This window comes from Peromyscus leucopus, chromosome 17, assembly GCF_004664715.2.
Source record: "Peromyscus leucopus breed LL Stock chromosome 17, UCI_PerLeu_2.1, whole genome shotgun sequence".
Classification (NCBI taxonomy): domain Eukaryota; kingdom Metazoa; phylum Chordata; class Mammalia; order Rodentia; family Cricetidae; genus Peromyscus; species Peromyscus leucopus.
The window spans coordinates 43900416-43914155 of NC_051077.1; the positions used below are offsets into that span (position 1 = coordinate 43900416).

General features: G+C 39.8%; 1 protein-coding gene across 7 annotated transcripts in view; it reads right to left on the reverse strand.

The window, feature by feature from the left end:
• Clcn3 (chloride voltage-gated channel 3) overlaps positions 1-13740 on the reverse strand; it is an 80304-nt gene that overhangs the window by 41635 nt on the left and 24929 nt on the right. Inside the window, exon 1 of one of the 7 annotated variants that reach the window (XM_028881049.2) lies at positions 3810-4255. The exons of 5 other annotated variants lie outside the window; for them this stretch is intronic. The gene's annotated coding sequence lies outside the window, so the exon portion shown is untranslated. Of the gene's footprint in view, positions 1-3809; positions 4256-13740 lie in introns of those variants that run through there. One more of the 7 variants, XM_028881052.2, reaches the window with a different exon arrangement.

Genomic DNA, 13740 nt, shown 5'->3' on the forward strand with positions numbered 1-13740 from the left:
CACATATTAATTAAAAATCAAAAATAGAATTTGAAAGTATAATTTAGGCCACTAGTCTCCTATGGAGGTAATAAGGTAGAAACCTCAACATAAGAAAAATGCCAAAATTACAAATTTAGTGAATGTGGTAAGAAGTCTGCTCACATCCTGAAAAAAATGAATATAAAAAGCATTTCTGATGTAGGATAAGCCATGAGATTATTTAAAATGAAGAACCACAGTAAAGAGTTTGCTGGTTACTTTTAGAAAATAGAGCTAGAAATACTAAGATCAACAATTTTTTAATTGAAAATGTGAATACTATGGGCAATATATATCTGACAACAGGACCTTGTTATAACAGTGCTTGAAATCAAACAACAGTGTAAAACAAAGCATCACAAACATCAAGCAATTCTCTCTTTTTTTAACCAGAGCCTACAGGATGCCCTTATGACAACAATATACTTTAACGCCTGGATTTAAAAGTTGTACAAAAAGTGGAGAATACTGTGTTTTCCAGAGGGAGGAAAAGCAAACACATCACCGAGTGTGACAGGGCAGGGAAAACGCTTTAAACACATCATCACGTTCTGATGCAACAGAACCAACCATGCTCTGACTGGCTCTGTACCAACAGCGTTTATTCATTCTAGACTCCACCACAAATGCCTGGCAAATTCCCTGGTTCCTCGGAAAATGGCCTACTTAGTAACACCTGCCAAAAGCAGACTTGTCTCTTCCTCTCCTAAAGAGCCATAGAACACTCAGTCTAACAGCAGTTACAAGAAATTAACATCCTTGGCGATTTGTTTTCAATATCAAAGCCTTAAGGGCCCACTAGACTCAAGCGCAGATCATTTGAGACTTGTACACTTGAGAAGAAGAATGTCTTATGATGGAAAGGGCCAAATGCTCTGAATCAAATTCCATAAGTTTTAGCTATTAATATTACTATTGTAGCTACCCTCAGTCTCCACAGTACCTAGTCGTAATTTATAGGAATGCAAGAGCTTCCTAAGTAATTCAAATAAAACAAGAGGCAGTCAACTATTTTTAAAGGCTTTTAACATGGAGTAAGTGGACTATTAACCCTGTCCCCTCCAGCCCCACAGGAAGTCCAGGGGCTGGTGAGATGGCTCAGCGCACTGAAAACTGCTGCCAAGCCTGACACCAGAATTGAGTCCTGTGACCACGTGGCGGAAATCAGAGGAACTGATTTCCACAAGTGCCTCCATACACATGCCATGGCACATGTGACCACCGGCCTCCTAACACACACAAATAAAATAAATGTAACACATACAGCTTTTAAAGTCAAGATCACGAAAAGGCATTAGTAGATGAAAGGCATTCAACCCCCAAATGACTTAAACTTCATAAAAACATTAAGAAGCCAACATAGTGAATAAAACTAGTACAAATAAAGTTTATTTTCTTCCTGAAGAAAAAAAAAATAAGAAAGAGACAAATTATGAAAACCTGGTTGTTTCTACATAGCATATTTACTTCCAAAGATGACTATTTCTAAAATATCATTTTCGTTTCTAATCAATGATATATAAATGATTTCTATCTTGAGTCTACTTGTTCTTCTAGCCACTAAAATATGCACTTAAGTAAAAAGCTTCATTATTTTATTTTTATTCATTATTCATTTATTTTATTCATATTATTTTATTTATTTATGCTATTCATTTTTATCCCACCTTTAAAACTGGAGATTAAGTCCAATTACCAACAGAGCTAATTCCTAGCTCCAGCGTTACTAAACATATCCATGCTTACTTTATCAATACCCTCTACAATTTTATACTTCGAATTTTGCCTCCTTCCTCCTTACCAGCCCAAAGATCTGCTTCTAATTATTGCATTCTGTCCTCATGGGAAAGCTGATTCCCTCTTCTTGATTTAAGTTACTTTCCTATGTCCATGTTACCAGTTCCTTTGTGCTGATCTATGGTTTCAAAGGGTCCTAAATTACAGAAAACAAACACCTTCTCACCGATAGACACTAGAACAATACAGTATGTTCTTAAAGACTAATAACCAGCGGGTTTATACTACAAATGCACACTGCTTCGTAAAGCCCTCAGCTCACGTTAACAGAGGAAGTCTCATCCCAGAATCTGAGTGACACCTGAGCTGGGATGGTTCAGGCCTTCAGGATTATCCTCGGAAACTAAGGACAGGTCACAGAACTTTTTTTCTGTTTCTCTCCTGGTAATATCTGTATGTCTAGTTTCGTGTAAGTTTTGACATTTCTTATTTCTAGTGGGTTTTACAGACAGTTTATAAATTAGTCCTACCAAAGACTACCAACCCTAACCTTTCTAGTTTATCATTACTAACAAATGGATGTTGTCATCACTCAGAGAAGTACGGCCTCTCTGGTTTCACCATTTAAATATTGATTAGCAAATACTATGACATTTGAATAATCACTGTTCAATGAGATTATTACTAGAAAACTGATGATGGGAACAAAGAGAAAGAAAAAAGAAAAACAACAACCTCAGAGAGTAAAAAACTAGAAAAAAATTAATCTTTGTACTTTTAGTTATATTTCCTCACATGTTCTAACATTATATATATATATATATATATGAATATATATGGAAATGGTATATGGAAAGCAACTCATAAAGAAAAGCATAATATATGGGCCATGATCTTGAAACAGTTTTTTCTCAAAATATAAAAAGCAACCTTTTACTAAGCACAGAATTCTATAGAAAAAAAATGTCACAACTGTTCAGAATTTAATTGTTGTTTAGTAGGTACAATATAACCAGCAAGTATCTGTTGAATGCATTATAAGTCCTAAATTCTATGGAACTTAAAATCAGGATACAAAATGCACTTCAAATTTTCCTTATTTACCTTGTAAACATTAATAAAATTTGGGATTAAACCATAAAGTTTATAACATCAAACAAATAATTCAAACTAATATGGCTCATATATGAAGTTACCTAGCTAAAGAATGTTTCTTGAATTTCATTTATTTCTAGAACAACAAATGCCAGCTAGTCTTTTTTAAAAAATAATCAATTTAAGAAAATGAGCAAAAGAGCAGTTTAATTAACTAACACCTAATTAGTTTTAAGGAGACCGAGGCAGAGCCTGCCAAAAGATTAACACCATTACATTGGGTGTTCTTCTGTTCTCAAACTACTGGTTTACATTCTAGATGTATAAAAAGAACCCTAAATTGTTTTATGCTATCAAGTTGTACAATATACCTTTGGGAGACAATATATAGTATGTCAATTAGCTAAGACATTAAATGAAAAAATATGCTAAATCAAAACATGCTCTTTCCTGCTATTTTTAAATGTTATAAAATGCAGCTAAGAGCTTTACTATTACTTTTTGGTGCAAAGTCTACACGGTAATTGGCAGCAGCTCAACAGAATGGTATACCGGCACTTGATTTCACTGTGTAAACTAAAGAAAATACAAGTTTCCAGAGGAAGAAAAACACTACTTTGCAGGTGCCAGCCACCCACCAGGACCTTAGCTAGCTGTAAAAGCAGCTTATTTTTGGAGTTAAACCGAACGGATTTTCACACAGAAGATGGAGTCGGAGCCCTATGTGATCTGAAGCAGCGCTAATCTGCAGAGAGCAAACAATCAGGGAGGCCCCAGCCCTGCTGGGAAGGCTGCATTCTCCCACACCAACAAGGCAGGGCAACTAAGCAGCAGCACACTGCAGCAAGAGGACAACAGCCAGCCTGTTCCCAGAACCGCCCCGCCGCCGCCGCCGCCGCCGCCGCCGCCGCCGCATGACAGCCAACGGAGGACTCAGAGCAAGGGGATGCTCTTACCTCTTTTATGTAATTCCCTCAAGGGAATAGTGTCTCCTCCCCCGTCATAAGGCAAGTAGGGATCGGAAGGATCATCCATGATCAGAATTTTTTTTTAAAGAAGAAAAAAAAGAAGCAGCAGCAAACGAGAGAAGCTTGCTAGATTAAAAAGACGGTGGCATTTTTCCTCCCCCTGCTATAGCAGGCAAGGGAGATGCCATATTTGATGAGGTTGGAACTGTATAGTTCGACTGGCTGAGGCAACTGGGTTCTTCCACAGTGGATGATGTCATCAAAGGGAAATTATTGCAGCCTGGTTGCTAGTGGCTACAATCTAGCCCGGCTTAGAGGCAGCACAGCCTTCTTAATCAGGTCCTGCTGTGTGCCACGATGACTAAGCGCCAAGTCTAACAGACGAAACTGGTTTGGGAAATTTAAAGCGCTCACAACGTAGTTTCAATAGTAAGACGGGAGAAACGTTTATTGTTATTTTAAGAAAATATAAGGCTTTAAAAGGTAATTCTAAATGCAAACAATGACCCTTTTCATTGTAGGGAAACAAAATCAACACTAAAAAGGCTGGTTTATAAATGTACTAATGTATACATAAATTCATGAATCATAACAGGGAAAACTAAAACATACCAACAAGTTTCTCCGGAGTCTTGGCTTTAAGATTATGCTTAATTTTCTTTTAATCCTTTTATAGAAAGTTTAAATGCTGAGTCACTGAGTTGAATGAATGGTGTTTTATCTCCTTACTAATCCCCTCCAGCAGCCTCCTGTTCCCTTCTTTCAAAGCCCAGCCAGGAGACACTCTAGTTTAGGAAAAAGGTGAAAACTTAGCAGTATACTAATAACTCTTACATGTACAAATTATGCCAAAAAAGATGTATTCTGTAGCAGACTACTTGGGTACTATTTTCCATCTTACAGAAGACTGTACTTAACAAAGACTTTCAGTAGTAAAATGTATATCAAAGTCAGCTACTCCCACTGTCTCTGCTAGAAAATTTCAAGTGTAGGAATGTAACTTTCTGTTGTTAAAATGGCCATACCAAACGTAACTAGTGCTCATGTGTGTGACAGGGGTTCAAGTTTTACAGATCCTTCTAGGACGCACGGACGAGAGCATTCTTCTAAAATGCCTCATATGTAGTACACTTGTTAAATAAAAGGGTGATATCCACCATGAAAATTGTCTATGGAACTTGGGCATGAGGGTCTATAAATGCGTTTTCCTCGGTCTTGAATGAGACGACCTCTAAGATCCAACTCTGTGTATCTGAAAACGGCATGTAAGAAAGGGCAACGTTTATTCATTTAGCCTGCTGTGTTTTCAGTTATTCTGGAGTCTGTTCTCTCCCAAGGTGGTTAAGTTAAATAGGTTTCTATATTTCAAAAGCTCAAAACTCAAACAGCTTACAAAGCCCACAGGGAATTTGGAAGTCAAGTCTCCAGGAAAAGAATCCAGACCACAACTAGTATGGCAGGGTATTCTATTTATTTAACCCTGATGTGAGCAATCAGCATTTAACAGGAATGGATGTGGTACTTTTTTTCTGTGCATTTCAAATTCTCTTTGAAAATTCTATTTTAGCTTAACGTAAATTTGGTCCCTCACTGTTCTTTGGTATAATATATACTGCATAGCACTCAGAAATCATTTCACCTGTAGGAGACCATTTTCTTCCACACCTTAACACAACAGGAAAACCTTCCTACACACCTCCCTGGCATTTGTGCACACTCTCTGAACTTGGTCACAAAGAATGAAGAGGACAGCACCAGAGGAGGAGTATCACATCTGTGAAATGCTGACAAGGTCAAGTAAATGATGCAGCCATGCTGACTTACTTTTCCTGCACGCTGAACATGTGCTCTACCACTAGGTTGCATCCCTGCCTCTTCATTGGACTTTTTTAAACGAATATATTACTTTTATGATCATGAATGTGAAGGGTTTTATTTTATTTCAAAAGCAAATTTTTCATGCATAACAGGATTCACAGAAGACACTTTCTCTTCAGACACATTTGAAAACAGTAGGCACTAAACTTTCGTTGACAGCAGCCCTCTTCCCTAATAAGGAGGTGGAAAGGCACAGCAGAGCTTTCAGAAAGGCAATCCACTAAAGCCACACAGATGGCTGCAAAGTTAACCACCACTAAACAAAGAAACATAGAGTCTAAGAAGTCAACCCTACAACAAACTAAATTACAAACCAGTTCTGTACTGTTCCTACCTCATAAAGTTGAGACTGCTCACCTAGGCAAACACACTCTCCAGTCTCACTTCAGAAGAGGACAAGGTACATGAGAAGGTGAGGCGGAAGGACTGTGACCAGGAAATTAAAATGAATTACAATCAGGGTGTGGTGGAAGCCAGGGGAGCAGAGAGCAAAGTCCAGAATTCTTAAACACAGCATGCAGGAAAGGCTCAAAGGGGAGACTCCCAAGAACCAAAATCAACAACCAGCCGGGTAGGTGCACACACAGGACTTGCAAACCCCTGTCTTGTCAAGCACATCCTTGATTCCAACCTCAACCGCATGGTGTCTGGATAGATCAGACTATTTATATTGTGATATCATCATGGTCCAGCCTGCTGGTCACAAATAACACTAATGATCCAAGAAAACTACGTTTGTTACATTTCAAACAGGGGACAAACAGCTGAGGTGCCTTTTTAACATATCAAAGCCGGACCTGGCCCAGAGGTTCTCCCAGCATCCCTCAGTCCCTACTGTAACAAGGTGCGGCTGTCATTCCCCACCCTCTACCTGACACTCAGGCCTTCCCCCAGAGGCTCTTCCCTGTATAGTCCAGGCATTTTGGTGCCCCAACCCCTTCCCCTTTTGTACTTTGGCCTCCTGGCTGCTGCACCTGCTTCCCCTCCCCCTCCCCCACATGTCCCAGATCAGCCTGGTCCTGTCCACTCTGGACTCTCCCAGATGTCCCTGCCTCTGACTATACTCTCCCGCATATCTACAATAAACTTTCTCCTCCACCATCCCTAGGAGCAGCCATGTCTTTTCCTTTCCTTTTTACTTCTTTTTTCATGTACTTTAAAAGACATATTTCAACAAATTAACAAGCATACATTCTCTTGCTCCCTCTCATGCCAGGAATTGAACACTTACAAAAACGACTTTTCCTGAGTGACCGTGCAAGCTGAACACACTGAAATTATACACTGTCTACACTCGGATTACAATGCAACGATACTATAAAATTGCTTAGAAATAGAACCAGTAGCCGGGCGGTGGCGGCGCACGCCTTTAATCCCAGCACTCAGGAGGCAGAGGCAGGCAGATCTCTGTGAGTTCTGAGGCCAGCCTGGTCTACAGAACGAGATCCAGGACAGGCACCAAAACTACACAGAGAAACCTGTCTCGAAAAAATAAAAAAAAAAAAAGTTCTCTTATATGTTCAGAAATTATGAGTTACAGTTCTAAATAACTCAAGTAAATACTATTGTAGAAGTTAAAATGAAAATTAATGGTGATAACCAAAGATAACATCATAAAGATTCAATAGTATCTATAGAGAAATTTATAGCCTTAAATATACTCAAATTGAAATAGAAAGCCAAAGAGCTAACCATTTACAGAAAGTAGAAGATAAAAGCAAGTCAAGAATCAGAAAACAAAAAGACAAACTGACTTGTTGGAAAGACTGATTGTCCAGTCTATAATGACACAATTAGTTATGGAAGGAAGAGGAAGGGGAATGGGAAAAAGGGGACAAAGAGTAAGGTGGGGCGAGAGACTGAAAAGCAAGGAACTAAAAGACGACACTACTGCCCACTATGGGGGAAAATAAACCAAAGATACAGAAACAAGTGAGTCTGGAAGGACTTCCTCCTATACACAGGCCCTTCCTTCATCTCTACAAAAGCACAACACACGAGTGGTGTTTAAAGCTGGCTATCACAACCATAATGCTAGGGCCACTGGCTATCTCCATGTTAGGATAAAGAAATGCACACATCCACACATCCTAACACACATGCACACCATCATTCGGGTCTAAAGGTAAAAGGTAAACAAAGATCTTATAAAAATAATAGAGGAGGAATATCTTCATGACTTGAAAGTACAAACATTTTTCTCAAAATACAAGAGCATGAATCATACAGGGGAAAACATCACATAGGACCCCATTACAATGAAAACATCTGTTCCAGGCGATGGGGCAGCTAATCAGCATCGGAGCAGAAGCAGGCGATCTTGTGAGTTCGAGCAGCTGATACAATGATTCAGAAAGGCAAAGCACAAGAGAAACCTTCGAAAAAAAAAAAAAAAAGAAAACATCTGTCATCTGTTCCTAACATGACAATACCTATGCAGTAGAAAGCATGTACAACACCTTTATCCATTTAAGAGTTTGTATTGATTTAAAAAAAAATCTCTAAAATAGATAGGACAGTAGCAGGGAAAGGGCAAATAACCTGTTCTGTACTTCAAAAAGATTTCAAACAGCTACTACACATGCAGAGATCCCTAATCCCTTTGGCCACCAAGAAAATGCACATTACAATCACAACCTAAAATAAATAGTGTCTGGCACTAGCAAGTGGTTGGTCAAAGTGCAGCAGTGGAAGCCAGTAAGTAACCTTGGAGCACACCTATGACAGATGTAACCTGCGATCAGTTCACGCCTAGGACAGATGAAAGTGGTGCACAGATGTATGCACCATTCTGAAAGTAACAGTTTGAAACCACCAAAACCATAAAGATCATCAAAAATTAATGTGCTGAATTGCAGTAAATTTAGAAAAAGAATGATCTCACTGTGTGGAGTAAAATCACAAATAGCTACTACTATCAACACATGAATGATTCTGGAAAACCACACCATAGGAAAGGAAGAAATAGAGGCATATGAAACAAATCATTCCATTTTTAACTTTCAAAAACAGGCAATATTAGGTTGTAATCTTAAGGATGGGTATACTTCAATGATCAAATCCCAAAGTGAATTAAGAAAGGGGACCAGGGAAGGAAAGCTCCCTCTGAACAGGAAGAGGTAGTGATCAGAGAGCCCAAGCATGAGCTTCTGGAAGAGGCTCTGCTCTGTTCCTTACCTGGGTGGACTGCAAGACCTTTGCCTTGTAATGACACAGGAAGCTCTATAGTTACAATGTATGTGTCCTCTAAGTGTTTTGTATCACAATTCAAGTCTCAGAGTTAGAAATGCATCCTGAATAGCTCTAGTTTTACTAACATCTAATGTGGATTTCAATCCTCCCCCTAACCAAATTCTTTTAGTGTAACATTACTTACCATTTCAAATAACAAGTGTGTAAGTGGCTTCACTGACTTCCATACTTCTAAGCACTGCTTCTAAGAAATTACCATTGTTCATAACTCTCCCAAGCAGTTCCACAGAACCCTGCTCACTCAGTGGGGAAAAGTTAATTGTTATACCTGCTCCTCCTTCACGTCGTCTAACCACAGGGCAGAGCAGGTGTAACACAGCACTCACTGACTTACACTTTTTTGGACCTTTTAAAAATCTTACTGTTGTCGCAGGGTTAGGGCAACATTTGCAGATGGATTTTAGGTACAAGTAGCCTGATTGTGTACTGTAATAAAAAACAAACTCACTTCTTTCCAGTGATACCAATTCAGTATTTTTAGGATTTCGTTGGTACTTTAGGCTCATTTTATCTAGGCAGGCACCAACAGATCAATATCATGTTCTTTTTCCTAGTACATTTAAAACATTCCAAATCACAGCACTGAATCATCAATTTAACATATTCTAGTGTTCCCTAACTGTATCGCCTTACTGTTCCATAAAGGCACACATCTGGGCAGTCCTTCACTTCCACTCAGATTAAGTAGGCTGCTCCGGCTAAACAGCCTGGGGATGCGGGTGCAGAGAAGGTCTACCCGGGGACTGGCAACAGAGCGAAGCTATCAAATGCACAAAGAACATGACCTCGCTTACAACAGACCAGATGAACTTTGGAACAGTTTATTTCTAAAAATAATTCTGAGAAGACCATCTGAAAGCACCTGGATTTTCTCCAACAGGCAGCCATTAAATATAGTTACTGGAGTGGCTTTAGGGCAAAGCCCAGGGTCTGGGAGTCCCAAAGAAATAGGCTTGGTCACTGTGCTGGCTAATTTTATGTTACTTGACACACGAAAAAATACCTCCATGAGGCTGGGCTGTAGGCAAGCATGTAGTGCACTATACTAAATGGCGACTCTTGGATTACTGTGTCCGAGTTTTCTACCTGAGGTGACAGCAAACACAGAATTTCATTATTATTCATAAAATGACTCCAACTCCTAGCATTTCAACTTTTATCTTCTAGCAACAATCTCTTTAAGTATCTTTAATTTGTTTCATATAATATATTTTGGTCATAATTTCTCCTCCCCTAATTCTTCCCAGATCTTCCCTATCTTATCCAAATTCTTTCTCTCTGTGTCTGTCTGTCTGTCAGGTCATAATCTCTCCTCCCCTAATTCTTCCCAGATCTTCCCTATCTTATCCAAATTCTTTCTCTCTGTGTCTGTCTGTCTGTCTGGTCATAATCTCTCCTCCCCTAATTCTTCCCAGATCTTCCCTATCTTGCCCAAATTCTTTCTCTCTGTCTCTCTGTCTCTCTCCTCCCCCCCCCCAAAAAAAAAACAAAACAAATAAAACCAAAAGCCCATAAAAAATACACAGAGTCCATTTTGTGTTGGCCAACTACTAGGGGGCATGGGGCCCTCCCTGGAGTGTGGCTGATATATCCATTGACTCTCCATTGGGAAAGAGTGATTTTTTCCCTTTCCCAGCAGGTATCAACTGCAAACAGCTTGTAGTCTACCATCACTTTTAACACACTATACCAGGTCATGTCCTCCTTATTACCTTTACCCTGCACTTCTCCCCACGCCGCAGTAGACTCCTTGTATCACTGCCTAGCTTTAGTCCTCTCAGTGAGTTCCTATCATTTTCAGGGGAAATCCCATGCTAAGTCGCATGATCTTGATTTTACTTTGCTACTTCTTCAGTCTCAGGCTAGCCCTTTCTAAATGTCCTCTCTCTGCTCTCCAGACATTGTTCCTCCCTGGAGCTTGAGCTATGAGGCTTCAGCACCAGCTGATCGTCTCCAAGGGCACATACACTCACGCTCCCGTCCCCTCAGTCCACGGCTCCCTTCTTTCACCTGCCTTAACTGTAGTGTTCTTCAGTTTTTAACCTTAAATGACAGACATGTCATTGGTTCTACCACTTACATGTTCTCACGTTCATCATCCCTAGATAGCACATCCTCTCTCCCTAGATAGCAACAACCTCAAAAGAAGACCCACAGCATTCTCACTCACTCCACTAGCCTAAGCATTCCTCATCTTGGCATCTGGTCCATAAAGTAGCCTAGTAATTATTTGTAGACTAGGAAATACACAGTTAAAATTAAGTCTATAAAATAGAGTCTACATGTATATAAAATTATTCCAACATAATTGTGTCTGCATGGTCACAGAAACAAGTTAAATCTAAAAATAAAAAAAATTAAAAAAAAATAAAAAAGGTCACAAAGATGATAACCAAGTTAGGTGATTTTCATTTTCAACTTCAGGTCCAAAGGAAATAAACTCCAATTCCCTGAACTCTAAAAGGCAGTCTATATATTCAGAAATGAGCTCAAACTGAACTATAGGATCATTCCTCAAGAACTTGGGAAACCAGTTCCCATCTGCCAAAAGGAGTCATTTTCCTTAGCCTTCCCTCTGGCAGGACTTAGGGCTCTCACTGACATACACCTGTGGCTGTATATCAAAACCCATGTCAGCCTCCAGGCTCTGTCAGGGTCACAAGTACTTGTTAAACATCCCAAAGCCCCTCCCCAACACTAGCCCTCTGGTCCGCCCCTCCCCGACTCCCCCAGCCACTCACTCTCTTAATAACCAGCTATCCTCACTATTCTCTGCCCGTACTCTGATTTACTCTCTCGTTCATTCTCTCTCTCCTCCCCCAACTCTAACTCTCTTTTTTAATTACATAATATTTTTATTGCTTACTCAGGAATTTCACATCACTCGCCCTTGTCATATCCACCTTCCAGTCCTCCCAGGTCCGCCCCTCCCCACGTTTATGACCTCCCCCGACAAAAAGAGAGCAGTGAAGAAGGAAACAAAGTCCAATCTGTGTTGTCACTTAGTCACTGGAGCATGGCCAAACACCCAGTAGTTAACCCTTAGAGAAAACTGAGTCCTTCCGCGCCTGCACCCCACTAGAAGCTGTCAACTGTGGAGAGCCGCACTTCAGCGTCCTTCCCACACTTTCGAAGAGTTCTCTTCGCTCACTTTCTGTCTAAGCTGTTACTTTCTTGGGGATGGGGGAGGGGGTTGTCACAGAAGCCGTCTCTGCCCCTCCTTCTGAACTGTGGGTCTGCAGCCTCTCTATCTGGGTAGCTAGCCATCTCTTTCCACTCCTCTCTCCAACTCCCGCTTCCCTAGCCCTGGCCACATTCAGTCTGCTTCCTCTCTGCTCTGGACTCTTTCTTCCAGGTGCCCCTGGCTGTTCTCTCTCTATCTACAATAAAACCTTCATCGTATCACAGAGTGGTCATGCTGGCAGTTTCATTATGTGCCCCCTCGCATACATCTTGTCCCATTTGGGGAACTAGAATTTCCTTTGGACCTGATATCAATCTTATATTTTTCTTAATTACTCATATTCTCTACAAGCTTATTTAGATTTTATATTTAAAAGTTAATTATTTCCAACCATTGGGGGGGGCATGAAGCATAGGGATATTAAGACAGGTTTTCACTTTAGCTCTAGCTAGACTGAACCTGGGTCTGCAAGCACATGCCATCACGTCTGTTAATTCTTCTATGTGTGTGTATGTATGTATGTATGTATCTATCTATCTATCTATCTATCTATCATCTATCATCTATCTATCTATCTATCAATCTTTGCAGTACTGGGACTTGAACCTAGGGATCTGGACATGCAAGGCAAGCACTATACCACTAAACTATATCCCCAGTCTTTTCCAATCTATCTTTAAAAGTAAACTTTATTTCAGAATAGAAAGATCCTGAGTACTTCTTACTCATTTTCTCAACTGTTAATATTTTATATTTCCATGGTATATTTTTCAAAATTAAAAGCTAACATTGGTAAACTCCAAACTTCACTTGGACTTTAGAATATTTTCTCTCCATGTCGTCTTTGTAGTCTGGATTCCAGTCAGGTACCATACTTCACTTGGTTATCGTCTTTAGTTGCTGACCATTTTCAGATATGACTTGTTTCCGTGACCTTTACTGGTCAGGTATCCTGGAAAGTGTCTCCTATTCTTTACCTATTATTTTTTGTGGAGAATAGATTTGGGTTATCGATCTTTGGAAAGAAGAATACAAGGATGACATCTTCAGGGGTATATCAATCTTAACTCATTGGTGACATTAATGTTCATCATTTGAATAACAACATTTGCCAAGGTTCTCCACTAAAACATTTCTGTTTCTACCTACCCCTGACTCTATTCTTTGGACTGTCATTAAGTCAAGGCCACTTTCAAGGAAGAAAGATGTTGAAATAAAGCTCCTTCTCCATAAAGCTGCAAAGCTACATAACTTTTTGGAATTCTTCCTCAAGCTAGACTTGTCTCTGCCCCCACCCCCATTTATTTATATCATTTATAGCACTGATGTGGGCTCACTTCATACTTAGAACAATAATCCACATTTGTGCCCTTGTGGTTCCCCTGATTCTTGCTCTGTCCAGTAGGAGCTCTTTCAGGTTCCTCTGACATGATCCCAATAGGTTTTAAAAGTATGGTCTTGTTTCTGACACTTGTAAGGTACTCCAGGCTCATTTTATATTTTCCCATACCAGTCTCAGAACCAACATTTTCCCCCACAGCAATCCAAATCATTATTAAATCTTTAAGTGAATCATAAAATACTTTTATGAGTCCAGGATAAGCT